The sequence below is a fragment of the Eurosta solidaginis genome, chromosome 2 (assembly GCF_040869045.1).
Source record: "Eurosta solidaginis isolate ZX-2024a chromosome 2, ASM4086904v1, whole genome shotgun sequence".
NCBI classification, from domain to species: Eukaryota; Metazoa; Arthropoda; class Insecta; order Diptera; family Tephritidae; genus Eurosta; species Eurosta solidaginis.
In genome coordinates this window covers 79,090,638-79,105,485 of record NC_090320.1, presented here as the reverse complement: position 1 = coordinate 79,105,485, position 14,848 = coordinate 79,090,638, and the positions used below count along the sequence as shown (strand labels likewise).

At 33.6% G+C, this 14,848-nt stretch overlaps 1 long non-coding RNA gene and 2 pseudogenes across 1 annotated transcript; 2 read left to right on the top strand and 1 right to left on the bottom strand.

Annotated features, from left to right (window-relative positions):
* Positions 1-14,848, top strand: part of LOC137241540 (T-complex protein 1 subunit eta-like) — a 166,032-nt pseudogene that overhangs the window by 132,603 nt on the left and 18,581 nt on the right.
* LOC137240006 (uncharacterized) lies at positions 150-3,460 on the top strand. Its single transcript, XR_010949580.1, has 4 exons — positions 150-469; positions 2,597-2,782; positions 2,840-2,996; positions 3,059-3,460. It is a non-coding gene; the product is annotated as an uncharacterized lncRNA (long non-coding RNA).
* On the bottom strand, positions 177-1,633 carry LOC137239077 (transcription termination factor 4, mitochondrial-like; annotated as a pseudogene).

Genomic DNA, 14,848 nt, shown 5'->3' with positions numbered 1-14,848 from the left:
CTTGCCTTTTCTTACATGCTATGTACCCTCAAATACGTCACAAAAATTTTATGCGAATCCACCATTTGTTATTTTCAGCTTGAAACGCAACAGCAGAGTAAGAAAAATTTATTTACAAATAATTTAGGATATAATAAAAAAAACTAAATTTAAATTAAGTGTTGTGTGCGCTACGGTATTTGCATTTATATTTTCCACAAAGGAACCAAAATCAAGTGATTTTTAATGGATGTAGGTTATTGCATTTTTGGTAGCATCTACAGTGAATAATTCAATTCGTGCATATAAAAAACGTTTATACATAAATTAATATGAGCTATGGAATTTTCAATGAAACTAGGTGCCGTACTATTGGTGTCCTGTGAAAATTATAGATGTAAATGGTGAAGAAAAAGAATTTCCATTGACAAAAAGTGATTTATCAACATATTTTCCCAATCGCTTAGCGCTGAGTTTTGAAGCAGAAGAGGTACGTCATTGCATTTTAGAGCACAAAACACAAAGTGATTTACTTGATCACAAAGAAAGTTTGGCATTGTAATATATTGAGGATCAAATTCGTAGACAATTGGGCGTTACTTACGCAGAGGATAAAACAAATTTGTGCAAATTGTTCGAATAAGAAATTCACATCGGAATTTTAAAACAATTGTTTTTTTTTTTTTAATTAAATTAATATATGTAACATGTAACTAACAAAAATATCTACGAGCTTTTCAATGCTTTTTATACCCGCGTACTAGCTGCATATCCTCATCTTCGTATTCAGCATCCTGTTTTCGTTTCAATTCCCGTGCGTACAAGTCTTTAAATGCTTCAAATTCAGCAAGTGTAACATGGCACACCTTAGTTGCAAATGCATTGTCCGATTTATTGGTTATTTGATATAAAAGTGGATTCTTAGTTGGCTCATCTGGATCTACTTTAAGTGGTCTTGGTTTGAATAGAACCAGTCTTTCAAGAAAGACATGGCGGCAACGTATCTCCTCTAATGGCTTAGATAACGCTTCTGATTTTATTTTTTCAGGTATTTCCGCACGCATTACCTCTTTCAAGTACGTCACCTTTTCTTCGGCACGTCGCTCCGACAGTTCAAGTAAATCCGGACAATTCATTAACAATTTCCAAACATTTTTGCTAGTGCCAGCAAATGATTTCAAATAACCAATATGTTTACGTAAACGCATGTTTTCGTTCACATCTAAAAGTTCTGGATATTTTGTTAGCAGTAAAAACATTAGCTTCTCGGTGAATTGAAAGCTGCGCCAAAATTCCATTGCATCAACTAGACGTTGTGTCGGACGTGCAAACACCTCCGGATTACCGGTTGCAATGCGCAGGAAATTGCTCGTATTGAGACCGTGATTCATGAGTGTTTCATGTGCATTACGCCATTGTGCCGGGACACTCTAGCCAACAAAGGATTCACTCTCACAGCTTCGTCTATGTGCGCTTGATCCAATGGTGTTTCATCATCGAGCACTGTGCTCACCGTACTTGGTGTTGATAGCTGTTGGTCATGTATGAACTAAATTAAAAATATTCATTAACTCATTAATTTTAATCTTACTTGCTGTCTTCTGTGAAGCAACGGCACATATTTATTGGAATTTGTTAAAAATTTCCGCAACATTACGAAAGCTATAGGAACCTCGGTTCAAAACAAATAGAACAGCAGATTGCGGTGATGTGATGCCGTACTGTAAATGGCCTCGTCAAAATGGCTGCGTCACAATCGGCGCTTTCAGGAAACTTGTATTGAGCAACAATGCAAAGAGGATAAAAAAAATAAGAGCCACCAGTCTGCTACGAGTGGCGAGTAACTCCCAGAAATCAAAAAATATATGCCGAATTTTTTCAAAGAGGGACATTTTTGAATTGTCTCGCATTTATTCCTACAGTGTAGATACTTTATGCAACTTTGATTTTTGGAAAGAGAATTAATTAGTTAATTAAATACAGGCGGAAAAATAAACGCAAGTACCCCACGAAAATGGTTAGAAGACATTTTATGCACATCTCGCCCAAAAAAACAGCGACTTCCTCTTAGAAAACATTGAGCATACGTCTCTTCATAATTTATCCTCTTTGCTTTGGCTTTTTACGTTTATCGCGTCACTAAAGCTGCAGACATTGGTGCTTTATCGGTAACCTTATAACAGCTGATTCGACCAACCTTATGAGAATCAATGCAATCAATTATTGGTGCCGATAAGGTCGTAAACATATCGTAGCCAACCAATTGATTTTTGGTTTACCGTCGTAACAATAAACAGCTGATTACGTTAGGGATACGACTACATCATCGATGTAGCACAACACAGCGCGTCCTTTCACTCCTCCTTAATACAACGAGTACCGTTTTGAATAATGCGGCTACTTCCTTAACCAACGAAGGAACATTCCCTACAACAAACGAAAATATAATGGCGATACTACAAACAATATTACAGAAGCATATCGACCTGGAATTTAGATTGACCAAGATTGAAGAAAAGGTGCATAGTGAAATATTGAACTGTTATTTGTGAAACCCTAGTAATTGTAGCCGCAATACCTTGATTCTCTTTAATTATTATTTATGCTATAATTTCAGCTTCCAGAATTGGCAGAAGTCATGGCTCAACATTGGAAGAAAACGCACAAAATAGTATGCCGTATCAGCGGAGAAATGGAAAATGATACTCACACCGAGCTCTCTATCGTTATGCCACTAACATCGTTGGATTCAGTTTATGACATTGAGAAAAAGTTGGACTCAGATGATTATCAAGAAGCAATGGTATTTTTGAATATTTTTAATTGTATTTCATAACTTAAATTGGTGGTTTTCATTTAGAAATCATATATCTTTATGCTGAAAGATGCATCATCAGACATTATTGGAGTAATGAGAAAACTTTTCTCTGACAACGTTCTTTTCAATTTTAACTGGGACGGAGTACATGGCAAACGATATTTATCTAAACTGAAACTCGTGAACAGCGTACTTTTTGGTAGTGTAATTTAAATTGTTTTAAAATGTCATTATTTTCATTGTCCATTCCTATTAATTTAGACGTTTTCAAACTGCAAGGCAGGATCGACTTCGAAGACAGCATGAGACGGTGTTTAACGCTGAGCCACAACTGGCATAAACAAAGGCGGTATCTGAGCAATAAATCCAGCTCTGCAACAGCATAAGCCTACATACAACAAACGAACAAGACACACTGAAATAATCTTGATTAAAAACTATATAAGAACCTAATAATTCTAAGTTTTTTCCTACGTTCCTATTCTAAGGTTTTTATGCCTAATTAAAATAATATTCAACAATCGCCCAAAGTTTGCAGAGAATTTTAAAGCAATTTAATTGCAACGAATTTGTCAATAATTTTTAACCAAAAATTTATAAACTAGATGTATAAGAAATAAGTATTTTGAATATACATATTTGTGATGAACTTAACTGAAATAATTCTAAGTTTTTTCCTACGTTACTAATCTAAGCTTTTTATGCTCTAATTAAAATAATATTCAACAATCGCACAAAATTTGCAAAGATCTTTAAAGCAATCTAATTGCAACGAATTTGTCAATAATTTTTAACCAAAATTTATAAAATAGATGTATAACAAAAAATATTTTGAATATAAATGATTGCTGATGAATTTAACTGACAGTACCAATACCATCAACTAAATAGTCCTTATAAATATTGTAATCACATAATTCAAAACAAAAAATTACTATGAGTACCTACGTTTATTATTGCAAAATCACGAAGAAAAAAAATTGCATGAAGTACATTCAATCTAAAATTATTCCACTGAATGCATATATCGCATTTTAAACTAAAAAATGTGAAAACTTAAAAAAAATTCAGATCGGTACTTAAGTGTAAATCGATCCATGAAAGCATCGTGAAATAACTTTTTTTTGGTATTTAACGTTATCGTTTAGCCTGGTTTTGTTACCCATTTTGTTATTTTCGTGGTATAAATCAACATTCAACACAAAGTTACTCTGATTATAAGTTGAAATACTTTAAGGGTTAGGTTGCGATATGTAAAATTACATATTTTTGTACACAGTTCTAAAATGTAAAGGAAAAAAATGTATATTTGTGTATTAATTAAATTATTCAAAAGATATTGTTATATTAATGATATAGAGAAGCGCCAACACGAATGCAAGTGGTTTCAAACCACTGGTAGGCAATTCACCACTTTAACTGTCAGAAAAAATTTTAAATTGTTTATTTTATGTAAAAAAAATTTGAAAGTTGCAATTGAAGTTCTGAAAGCTCAGGAATTTCAATTTAAGTTCAAAAAATTACAATTGAAGTTCACAATTTTCAATAGAAGTTCAGTAAATTATAATTGAAGCTCAGGAATTTCAACTGCAGTTCAGCAAATTACAACTGAAGTTCAGAAAATTACAATTTAAGTTCAAATATAATTTTCTGAACTACAAACAGAAATTCTGAACTTCCATTTTAATTTTCTGAACTACAAATAGAAATTTTGAGCTTGAATTTAAATTTTCTGAACTTGAATTGAAATTTTTGAACTTAAATTGTAACTTTCGAACCTCAATTGCAGCTTTCTGAACTAAAATAAAAAAGGTATAGGATTAAAATTGGCGAATTACAAGTCAACTTACTCAAATTGTGAATTGCCTACTCGCGATTTGATGGTTTACTGCAACCAATAGTTTTATTAGTTCTTCTCTTTTGTTTTCTATATCATTAATTAATTTATTTAAGTTTCCCTTAACTTTGTTTGCATACAATCGCATACAATAAAATTTGTATTTATGGGTCACCAACAAGACTGAAAAACTATTCCTTAAGACTTATAGTTAATAATTTACAACTATTATAAATAATGTAATATATTGTAAAAATGTTTAATAAAATAAATGTTAATAGATTTGAATTAAAGAAATATTTTATTTATATAGCAGTATAATCCAAGTAAAAAAACGGTCATAACACTAGTAAAAAGACGGTCATATTAACGTAAAAATACTCGTAAAGTTACAGGTATATAACTCAAAAAATGATTGCCAGAACGTGAATGTAAGAACAGTACAGCACTATAGTTTGTTTACTTTTCGATAACCTAAAACCGTATATGTGTGAGCAGTATGGACAATCACATAAATAGGTACGACGGAATGGACTGGTCACAAATGTTACTGCTGCCCTGTACAAATGCTACTTAGCGATTTACGTGTTCCATCGACACAGCTGTTAGTCGTTTTCCTAGTCAATTTACGGGCACATTTTTGCTGGGTATGTACTTGGTTTTGTTGTGAGCGTTCCTCTACACTTTGCGCTCTCCTTTGATTAAATCTATAGGTAGAATTACGCGTACGTCGACCTATAGTTGATCGTCTTGTTGGTGGCATTTTGATGTATATGATGAAATTATGGAAAAAATCTTTTTTAACTATGTTTTCTTGCACTGAACACACTTAAAATCACTTTTTAAATTTATAATAGTTGGAGAAATGTAGAGTGTTTTCTACATCTATGTATATGCCAAATCAATAGGCAAACGAAATTTGGTTTTTATATGGCTTTATTTTGTCGTAACTCTTTGACGATTACAAATTCAATGATCTTACATGCTAAGAAAAAATTCAATTTAGGCAGCAGAATTTATGTTTAGGAATTTTCCATGGAAAAGTCCTGCTATTTAATGTTGACAAAATAAGCGATGAGTGCGAAGAATATATAGGCAAAGTAATATTAGTGCAGGTGAGTGTGCATTATGTTGCCGCAGTGGGAGTGAGTGGGAGTGTAGTGCATTGAGGAATAATGCGATAATAGCAAAATGATAAAAAAAGCGAAAAACAAAAGCGAAGATGGTGACGTTACGTTGTACAACAAAAGCATGAATGCGTGCGATGAGTGGGAGTGTGTGTTTGTATGTATGTAAATTATTAACTTAACGAAGATATGTTGGAAAGCAGGGATGCACTTTAACGTTAAGCTAATCGTTTATCAAAAAATTTCCACCGTTTCCGTTGAAACACTTCGAAATATTATCGATAAAGAAATTATCAAGATAAATTGTATCTCGTTTTTAACCGAAACGAAAAGCTTTCGTTAACGTTAAAAACGCTAACAAAAACGTGATACTTTATGTTTGAATTGTGCTGGCAATGCTATAGCCATGGTGAAGCCGTAAGGTGGTAACAACGAGCGCACATACACACACAAACTCCATGTAATTTGTTTGTGTAATTCGTTGGTGTTAATGTCAAAAATACTCTGAGAAATGTTCGTACTGTCAAAATTCATGAGAAAAGTTGCAATCAGCTTGGCTAATGCTTTCACCTTTAATGACTCCGCCATCAATCAGCTTTGCCAGCATAGTTTGAAATTAATAGTCAACATAAACGATTTGATTTCGTTTTGATATGGCAGAAAACGAAACGAAATCATTTTGTTAATTTGACGTTCTTAACGTTAATAAACGAAACGAAATGACTTTGTTTCGTTTATTAACGTTAATTATCGTAACGAAATGATATCGGTTCGTTGGTTAAGCATGCCTGTTGGAAAGGCAGTCGTGAACAATAGATAGCATCAGAAGAAAGTGATTGATAAACATTTGCATTTGGACAGGTTCATCTGTTTAACATTTGTATGCTGTCAATGAAATTAACTTGTAATAGGTTGGATCGATTTTTTTCGTTAGGTCGGACCGAAATGTAAACTTTTTTTTTTTTCAAATTTTGAATTTTTTCTAAAAAAAATCATAACTCAAGAATGGCTAAACCGATTTGGGATTTCAAAACCAACTAACCATTATCTCTCCATCCTGTATCTTTCCTAAAAATTTCATGGCAATCTGTCGAGCCGTTCTCGAGTTATGGAGTGACAATCAAAATGTACACTTCTTTTTATATATATAGATTTGATTCCTTTTGAACAAACTTTTCAACCACCTGATCAGTCGATCAAGCACATCATTGCGTGTAAGTTCTATTTGTCCGCATATATATAAATATATGTATATATGTTTGTACATATTTTAACTTGTAAAAATTCTTATATCTTTGGTTTTTGTTTTCTTGTTTATGATAGTCCTGATGATGACTTCAGGTTGAAGTCGAAATATCGACCAATTAAATATTAAAAAAAAGGAAAATAAACGTGTTTTATTTACTTTACGGCCTCAAGCTCATCAAACCAACATATTTGAACAAGATTAAGTAAATTTTTTTAAATAAGTATGTTCATGTTCAATTAATGGATTGTGCACTCAATTTTAAAATAACGGCTGATAAAAAACAGCGAATTTTTACAAAACGTCTGCTAATAACTTTTAAATATAATTGAATGATAATTATCGGCCAGCGGATTATGATCAAAACGCGTTTTCAGGTACTCCTTTGACAATTTTTGTGTTATTTTAAGAGTTTTTGTCAAGTAAAAAAATTACCATTTTTAAACGGTTTTATTTAGCTTGAGTTGACAGGCAGGCCGCATGCACGGCCGCACGGCCGTTGTGAACGAATCTTGTAATTGAAATTTAAGTAACTTCCCGATAAGCTACAAGCTTGAAACTTGGAATATAGTTCAGAACCCGATGACAATGCAATAATAAGAAAAAAATCGCCGCGACCTATGATGCCCGATTTGGCTCATATTTGGAATAAATATTGCATACAGTCCAGTAGAAGTGACATCAAAATATTTTGAAGTTGGAGGAGGGACAAGCATACGTGGCGCAGAGTCGAGTAAAGTCTTTGGAAGGATTATGTATTGAGGACTTAAGTTGTAACAAATTGTCAGGAAAGATTCCTTGTAATAATGAGTCACTAAATGAACTAAATAGAAGGAGAAGGGGATCAGAATATACCCGCGGTAGGTATGCCTGTCGTAAGAGGCGACTAAAATACCAGATTCAAGGGGCTGTGTAGCGCAACCTTTCAGGTTGCCAGCGCAATATATAGCTTCTCCAAACCCAATTGTCAACCTCACCTATCCGCGGCAAATCCTCTTTCACTAACAGACGAGGCTCTGGCGAACCCAAGCTCCTCATGGAACTTGGGGTAGGGAGGGAGGGAATGGCCTGAAGGTTTAATGTGGCCACATAAATCGTTCCCGAGATGGTCGGGCTAGCACCTTAATCGTGCTATGGTACCGGAGCCTACCGAATTTGTATCCGGCAAAGAACCATCACATCGATAACACTCCCAAAGCCTTCGGGGAGCAACCTTATCGCTACAACAACAACAACAACAACAGCAATAATAGGCAATTAAATAAAGACTAAAAACTTGAAAATAAAATAATTAAAATAAAATTTTAAGTTAAACGGTTTTATTGAAAACAATACTTACATGAAATAATAATAATACGAAAAGTTAGAAAATAATTAGGTAGCTCCTAGGTACTAGTCATCACACTCCTTATCAATCTAGGGTGTTGATCAGACAATTAAATAAAAGCGTTGGACGCGTCATATTTCTATTGATAGTCATAAGTAAAACTAACTGAACCTTAATCAGGTTATGCTACGCCTCACATTTTTAGAAATTTCACGCGCCCAACGCTTTTATTTAATTGTCTGATCAACGACCTAGATTGATAAGGAGTGTGATGACTAGTACCTAGGACCTACCTAATTATTTTCTAGCTTTTCGTATTATTATTATTTCATGTAAGTATTGTTTTCAATAAAACCGTTTAACTTAAAATTTTTTTTTAAATTATTTTATTGCTTGTGATCACAGATATATGGAAGTATGTATTTTGTTAACGCCTGCTTGCAACTTTGCAGAATGACGAAAGTGTAATAGACTATCAGGAAGATGTGGAAGATGTTGAATGTGTGGTGCAAACACCACAAACGACCCCACCCTCTCCTCCGCGGACATCAAATTCGACAAAAAAAAAACCAAAAAAAACGAAGGATATCTTCTTTCGAAGAGAAGATGCTCGAATTTGAAGAAAAAAAAAAAATTCAACTCATGGAAGAAAATAATAAAATTTTAAGAGAAAAAAATGAACTTAAAAGGGAAAAACTTCGCGCAGATAAGGAGTAGAGGAAAATATTGCACGAAGTGGAATTGAGAAAATTGGCCATTAAGGAGGCCCAGCTCTAGAATTTAATAAAAAAAACATCATTATAGGGACAACATGTTTAATGCGGGTTACCTAAAACAAATTTTCTTGGATAACTTAAATAGTTACCTTGTTTGATAGAGGATGAAAGATTTGGAGTCCCCCGTACTTTGGTTTTAAAAAAATTGCATACTTTACAAAAAATTGTTAATTTAAAGTGGAATTTCCATTTCTTGTCTTGTAAAGTTATGACCAACACAAGAAATGAAGGTTTCGCTCTAAATTCAGAATTTTTTTTAAAGTATGCAATTTTTTTAAACCAAAGTATAGGGAAACTCCAAATCTTTGATCCTCTATCAAACAAGGTAACTATTTAAGATATCCAAGGAAAATTTGTTTTAGGTGACCCGTATAAAAAATGTTGTCGTTGTAGGTTATAATTAAAAATTCTTATATTTTGGATTATATTTTATTTTGATCTTTTTTCAATTCTTTTATTTTACCAACTTCAAATAAATGAAAATTTTTGATAATTGAACAATGTAACTAAAATACAAAGTTAAATAAAAATAATAAGAACCCTACAGTCGTTATAATGAATTATAAATTTTGTTGTTTTGTTAGTTCTTAAGGTGCCCCCACACCAGTCACAAAATGTGTTACAAACAGTTATATATATCCAATGTTATGTAACTTGTTAGAAATGCAACTGAAAAATTTTGTATAACACGATGTTGTGTAACTTTTCGTTTTCATAGCAGGTTACATGTTCCCCAGAGGTTGTCGGTAAAGATCAAAGGAATTAGATAACTTGGTTGTATAACAAGTTTCAATTGTTTTAAAACAATTTTTATACAACTTTGCTATTTCGTTGCCGGTGTGGACGTACCTTTAGATTCTTAAATATTAATTAGGTAGTTAGACTTTTAGATATTTTTAATGTTAAGGGCTTCTCAGCCACAGCGAAATGAGTAAGTCATATATTTGTTTTTGTTATAGTTTAATAACACTGGCACACAAAAAGAAGTGGTATGTTCATCGAACTAGAAAAATTTTTGAATTATTGTTTGTTTACATACCTTTTTATCGCCAAGGGATGAAACTTGCAAATTTTTAAGATAATTCTTCTGCTTATTATTATAAATTGAGCACGCGAGTTTCGTGCACTTTGCGATAAAAAGGTATGTAAACAAACAATAATTCAACAATTTTTCTAGTTCGATGAACGGACCACTTCTTTTTTGTGTGCCGGTGTTATTCAACTATTACTGTAATTGTTTAATTCAGTCTTTCCATAACTTATTGTTTACAGCTTTGGTCTCGAAAATAATTTGTTTGCATTAAATACTAACGTTGTTACATATGAATAAATAAATAATCCAGTATGATATCGTTCTACAAAGATAAACAAATTCTTATTTTTTAAAGCGACAACAAGATACAAGTACATACTTATTTCCCCATAAATTCATAAAGATTTAAAAAGGTAATAAATAATTGCTATTCAATATAATTTAATAATAGTAATAAATTTATGAACTCTGAACAAGCATTTTGCCTATTTGAGCACTGTGAAGGACGCATCTCAGGCATTCTGTTAAAAAGGTCGTATCTCAACAAACTCGTTAAAAAAGTCAAATCTCTCTCTCTCTCACAGTAGAAAAGAAAATAAATTAATTTCAAATCGTTTATGTAAAAAATGTTTGTTCAGTTACAACCTGTAACAGTATTTTATTGACTATTTCGCTCAGATACGACCTTTTTAATAGAATGCCTGAAATATTCTATGCTTAAGAAAACTGATAAGATATGAACTTTTTACAATATCTTTGTATACACATAAAATAACGTATTAAGGTAGGGTTGTATTAAAGGTATAAATATATACATATATGTGTATATATCCATATATGATTCGATAATTCAACCTCAGCGTGAAAGACTCAGACACTTACAGCAGTCAACACGAAAATAGCTGTCGAAATTTGTTATAAAATTTCTTCAATTAAACTACCTATTTTATTTTCTATAATTTTTGTCAAAACTTTTACGAGAAAATTCGAAATTTCGAGAAAATTTTACGTGAATTTCGAACTTTTATTGAGATTTTTCCGAATTAGCCTAGGATTGTTCGGGTTACAAACACACATACTCAAACAAATTCAGAAAAATTTTAATAAAAGTTCGAAATTATCGTTCGAGTTTTAGAGAGCGAGTTTGAGACTGCTTTGCATGGTTTAATTTCAAAATTCATAGTTTTGTCATAAATTATCGAAAACAAATAAAAAGATTTTTTAACTAGCGAGATCTGATTAAATAGGCCCACTGTTATTTTTGTATTTGTTACTGTTTACTAAAATCGTTTTGTATTCCTTTAAATGCCTTATTTTGTTGGGTTTTTTTTTAGAATATCCATTTAAGAGGTGGATACTATGTTGAGATGTTTTAGAAGATTATTTGAGCAATCTGACTGACTTGTTGAAGATTCCGCTTCAAATATTTCATTCTCTTGAGTTATGGCTTCAATTACAGGAACATTCGCCGTCATTAAAATATTATGCAAAACAATACAAGCGTTAATTATTTTCCCAGCCTTTTCTGGCGTATAGTATAAGCACCTTTTGTAGGAGAGGCAACGAAAACGCGCTTTAAACACTGCTATACAACGTTCAATGAGACATCGGGTTTTTTTATGTGCTATGTATAACGCTCTTCTGCCTCATTCGAGGTCTCAGAGAAGGGTGTCATTAACCAAGGCTGCAGAGGATACCCGCTGTCGCCCAATAGCCAAAAATTCCTCTCCCCCTTAAATACTTTTCTTTCAAGTAGCTTTGCATTTGAGAACAGCGCCATACGTAAGAATCATGAGACGTCCCCGGAAACTTGGCATTCGCTTATCTTATTATGTACTTTGCGTCACAGATTACTAACAAGTTTATAGAGTGTCCGCCTAAAAATGTTAGAATTTTAAATATTGACCATTATACATGATACAAAAAACCTTTGCGACAATAAAAGCGCTTTCGATGGCGGCTTCTGGAGCAACAATCTTGATATGAGTACCATCCATCAGTCCCAAAATTCCGGGGAAAGCACAGATTTCGTAGAAATGACCCTTAACTACGCTTTCTTCAGAGCCAGTAGGGAAGTTCACATAATCTTTTTGGGCATGATTCGAAATTTTCGTTACCTCATCTACACAGCGACTTACAGAACTTTGAGACGAACATGCGAGGAAGTCTTGCCCAATACATCTTTGATAACTTCCTGATTCGAAGAACCGTAAAGCTGAAAGTAGTTTTAATTGCGATGGAATCGCTGTGTTTCGTTGTGATTGTCCAAAATGAGGCTTCAGTTTATCAAACAAATCTGTGAAAACTGTCTTTGGAAAGCGATAAAGATCCTGAAACTGCCGGTCACTAACTTCGAAAGGATCTTGAGTATCGCGTAACATTCTCCGATTAACCATCATTGCATTGCTGTGTAAAGAGAAACAAAGAACTTAAGTTGGAATGCTAGGAACACAACGTACTCAAATGTGTAAAGCTTTGCCAAATTCGGAAGTGCGCCCGCAAACATGTTACACAAAACCCCTTTTTAATGTCTAATAAACGCTTGTGTACATTCGCTATTTTGGCACGCACATTGCGTCTGCTTTTTTGTTGTTGTAGCATTGCTCTATCAAATGCAATGGAGGTTGTAGTAGTGGTAAGCGGCGGTTGCGCTGGAGGTTCCGTTTAGTTTGGTGCGAGCGCCAGCGGATCTCCTTGGACGCAAACAGCAATCGACTACAAACGTTTTTTCGGACTTGCCGTGGATTGCGCAAACGTATTCGGATCGTTAGCATTGTTTCCTTCAAATACTTTTGGCTGCGCCAGACGTAGTAAACCACAGCATAGCACATTTATTATTATAAATAAACATACTTTAACGAAAATATATTCTTTGTTGAAACCACCAAAGAACTTAAAAAAAAAAAACAAAAAATGCATGCACCATTCCATTTTCTTCTCTTTATTGCCTTCTTATTCTCTGCAATCGTCGCCGCAGTGCTATATTTGTTTCCACAAATGAATTCTGCATTTTTTTCACTATTAATCTAAAACATTATACTTTTCTACAATATTTTTCGTTTTCAATGTTTATGTTTGCATTCCATCTGTCAACTCGCATTCAGCAAAACAGTATTCACTTCGCCTTACAGAATCGCATAAGAATTTACAGTGAAAAGTGTACATTTTTCAGTTTTTCACAGTTAGTTAATTGACCCCCAGATCGGCATACTTTGGTTTGGAGAAGGCAGAATACCACATTACATCCAAAGAATATTCTAACTACTAATAAGATTTGAATTAAAAATATTTCAATAAATTTATGGGCGTGGCATATTATTAAAGAGCACATACGTTAAATGATGAATAATTTTGTCCATACCTGTACCTATGTAATACTCCTATATTGCTAGTACAATATGCTCGCAATGAGTTTTGAATTCGAAATCAAAAAAAACATCCATTGTGTATTCATACAAGTGAAAAATCTTTCTATTCCTCCATTGCCATACCTACCTGTCAAATAGTTGCTGACAGGGAGAAAGGCTGTCGCGAATGGCCAGAGAATGAAACAAAGATTTGTTTTTTGCTCGCGGTTAATATATTAAAGTGTCATGAATTGCCCATTCATGTCTCAAACGAACTTTTCTTTTACATTAGTGTACAAAAAATGAGACTACAAATTAATATTGATTTTAAAAATCTAGTTAATAGAGAAAATATGAGCATGCAGCTAAGCAAACATTTTAAAATATGTGAGTAGCATAATGCACCAGTCGTCTACAAAAATGTTTGAAAAACACTTTTGAGCAAATGATTTAAGTAATCGAACAGCGATTGAACAGGTGATCGAGGCTGTTTACTATTGTGAACGTTTTTTCAAACAAGTGGCGAGTATGAATTCACAAAGAAGACTTCCTAGGAAATTTTTGTGATTGTAGCAGTATGAAACAATAAACAGATCCCGCATTAAAAAATGAGAGAGCAAAAAAATAATAGCTGTAGAATGAATTTTCTCGGCGTGTCGTCACGCTTTTGACAACATCCCTATAAGACGGAGGTAACTACCCTCCAAAAATCGTGCGACCAAAAACGCACACAGCCACACGAATTTTTGACAGGGGTGACGATTTGGAATGAAAAATTCTCCAAATGAAATAGCATGTTGACAAATTTAGCTTTGCCACAATGTATCGTGCTCTCTCGCACCTACTAAATTCATAGGTATTGTGAAATATGTCATTTTTGTGTGGACAAAAATTTTCAGCGAGTCCGCCATTTTCCGCGAATTGAGCTGCAGGCCTGTGCTAATTTTGGAGCATTAAATTAAAATAACTTAGCGATGTTGGCTGTAAGTGTTTGGAAAGTGAATTTAATATGTATTTATGTTTGTAGTTGTACAATATTACAAATTCTAATATTTTCCAGAAAACAATTGTTGCGCTTCGTGCACGTCTCCAACAAATGGAATCAACAACACAATACGCTTCGTTGCCTGGAAATCGAGCACAAATGGAAAACCTCAACAGCCAGGTTATCCTCTACAACAACCAGGTTCACCACGTGGTTGCATGGGTCAAATGATGCCACTAACACAACCTGGACAGGCGGCGATGCCCAGTCAACCACCCAAGCCGGGTTAACCCCCAATACCCGGACACGTCCGGACTTGCTGGTTATAATGTATGCTAATACAACTAATATATTTAAAAATTTGCTGATGATT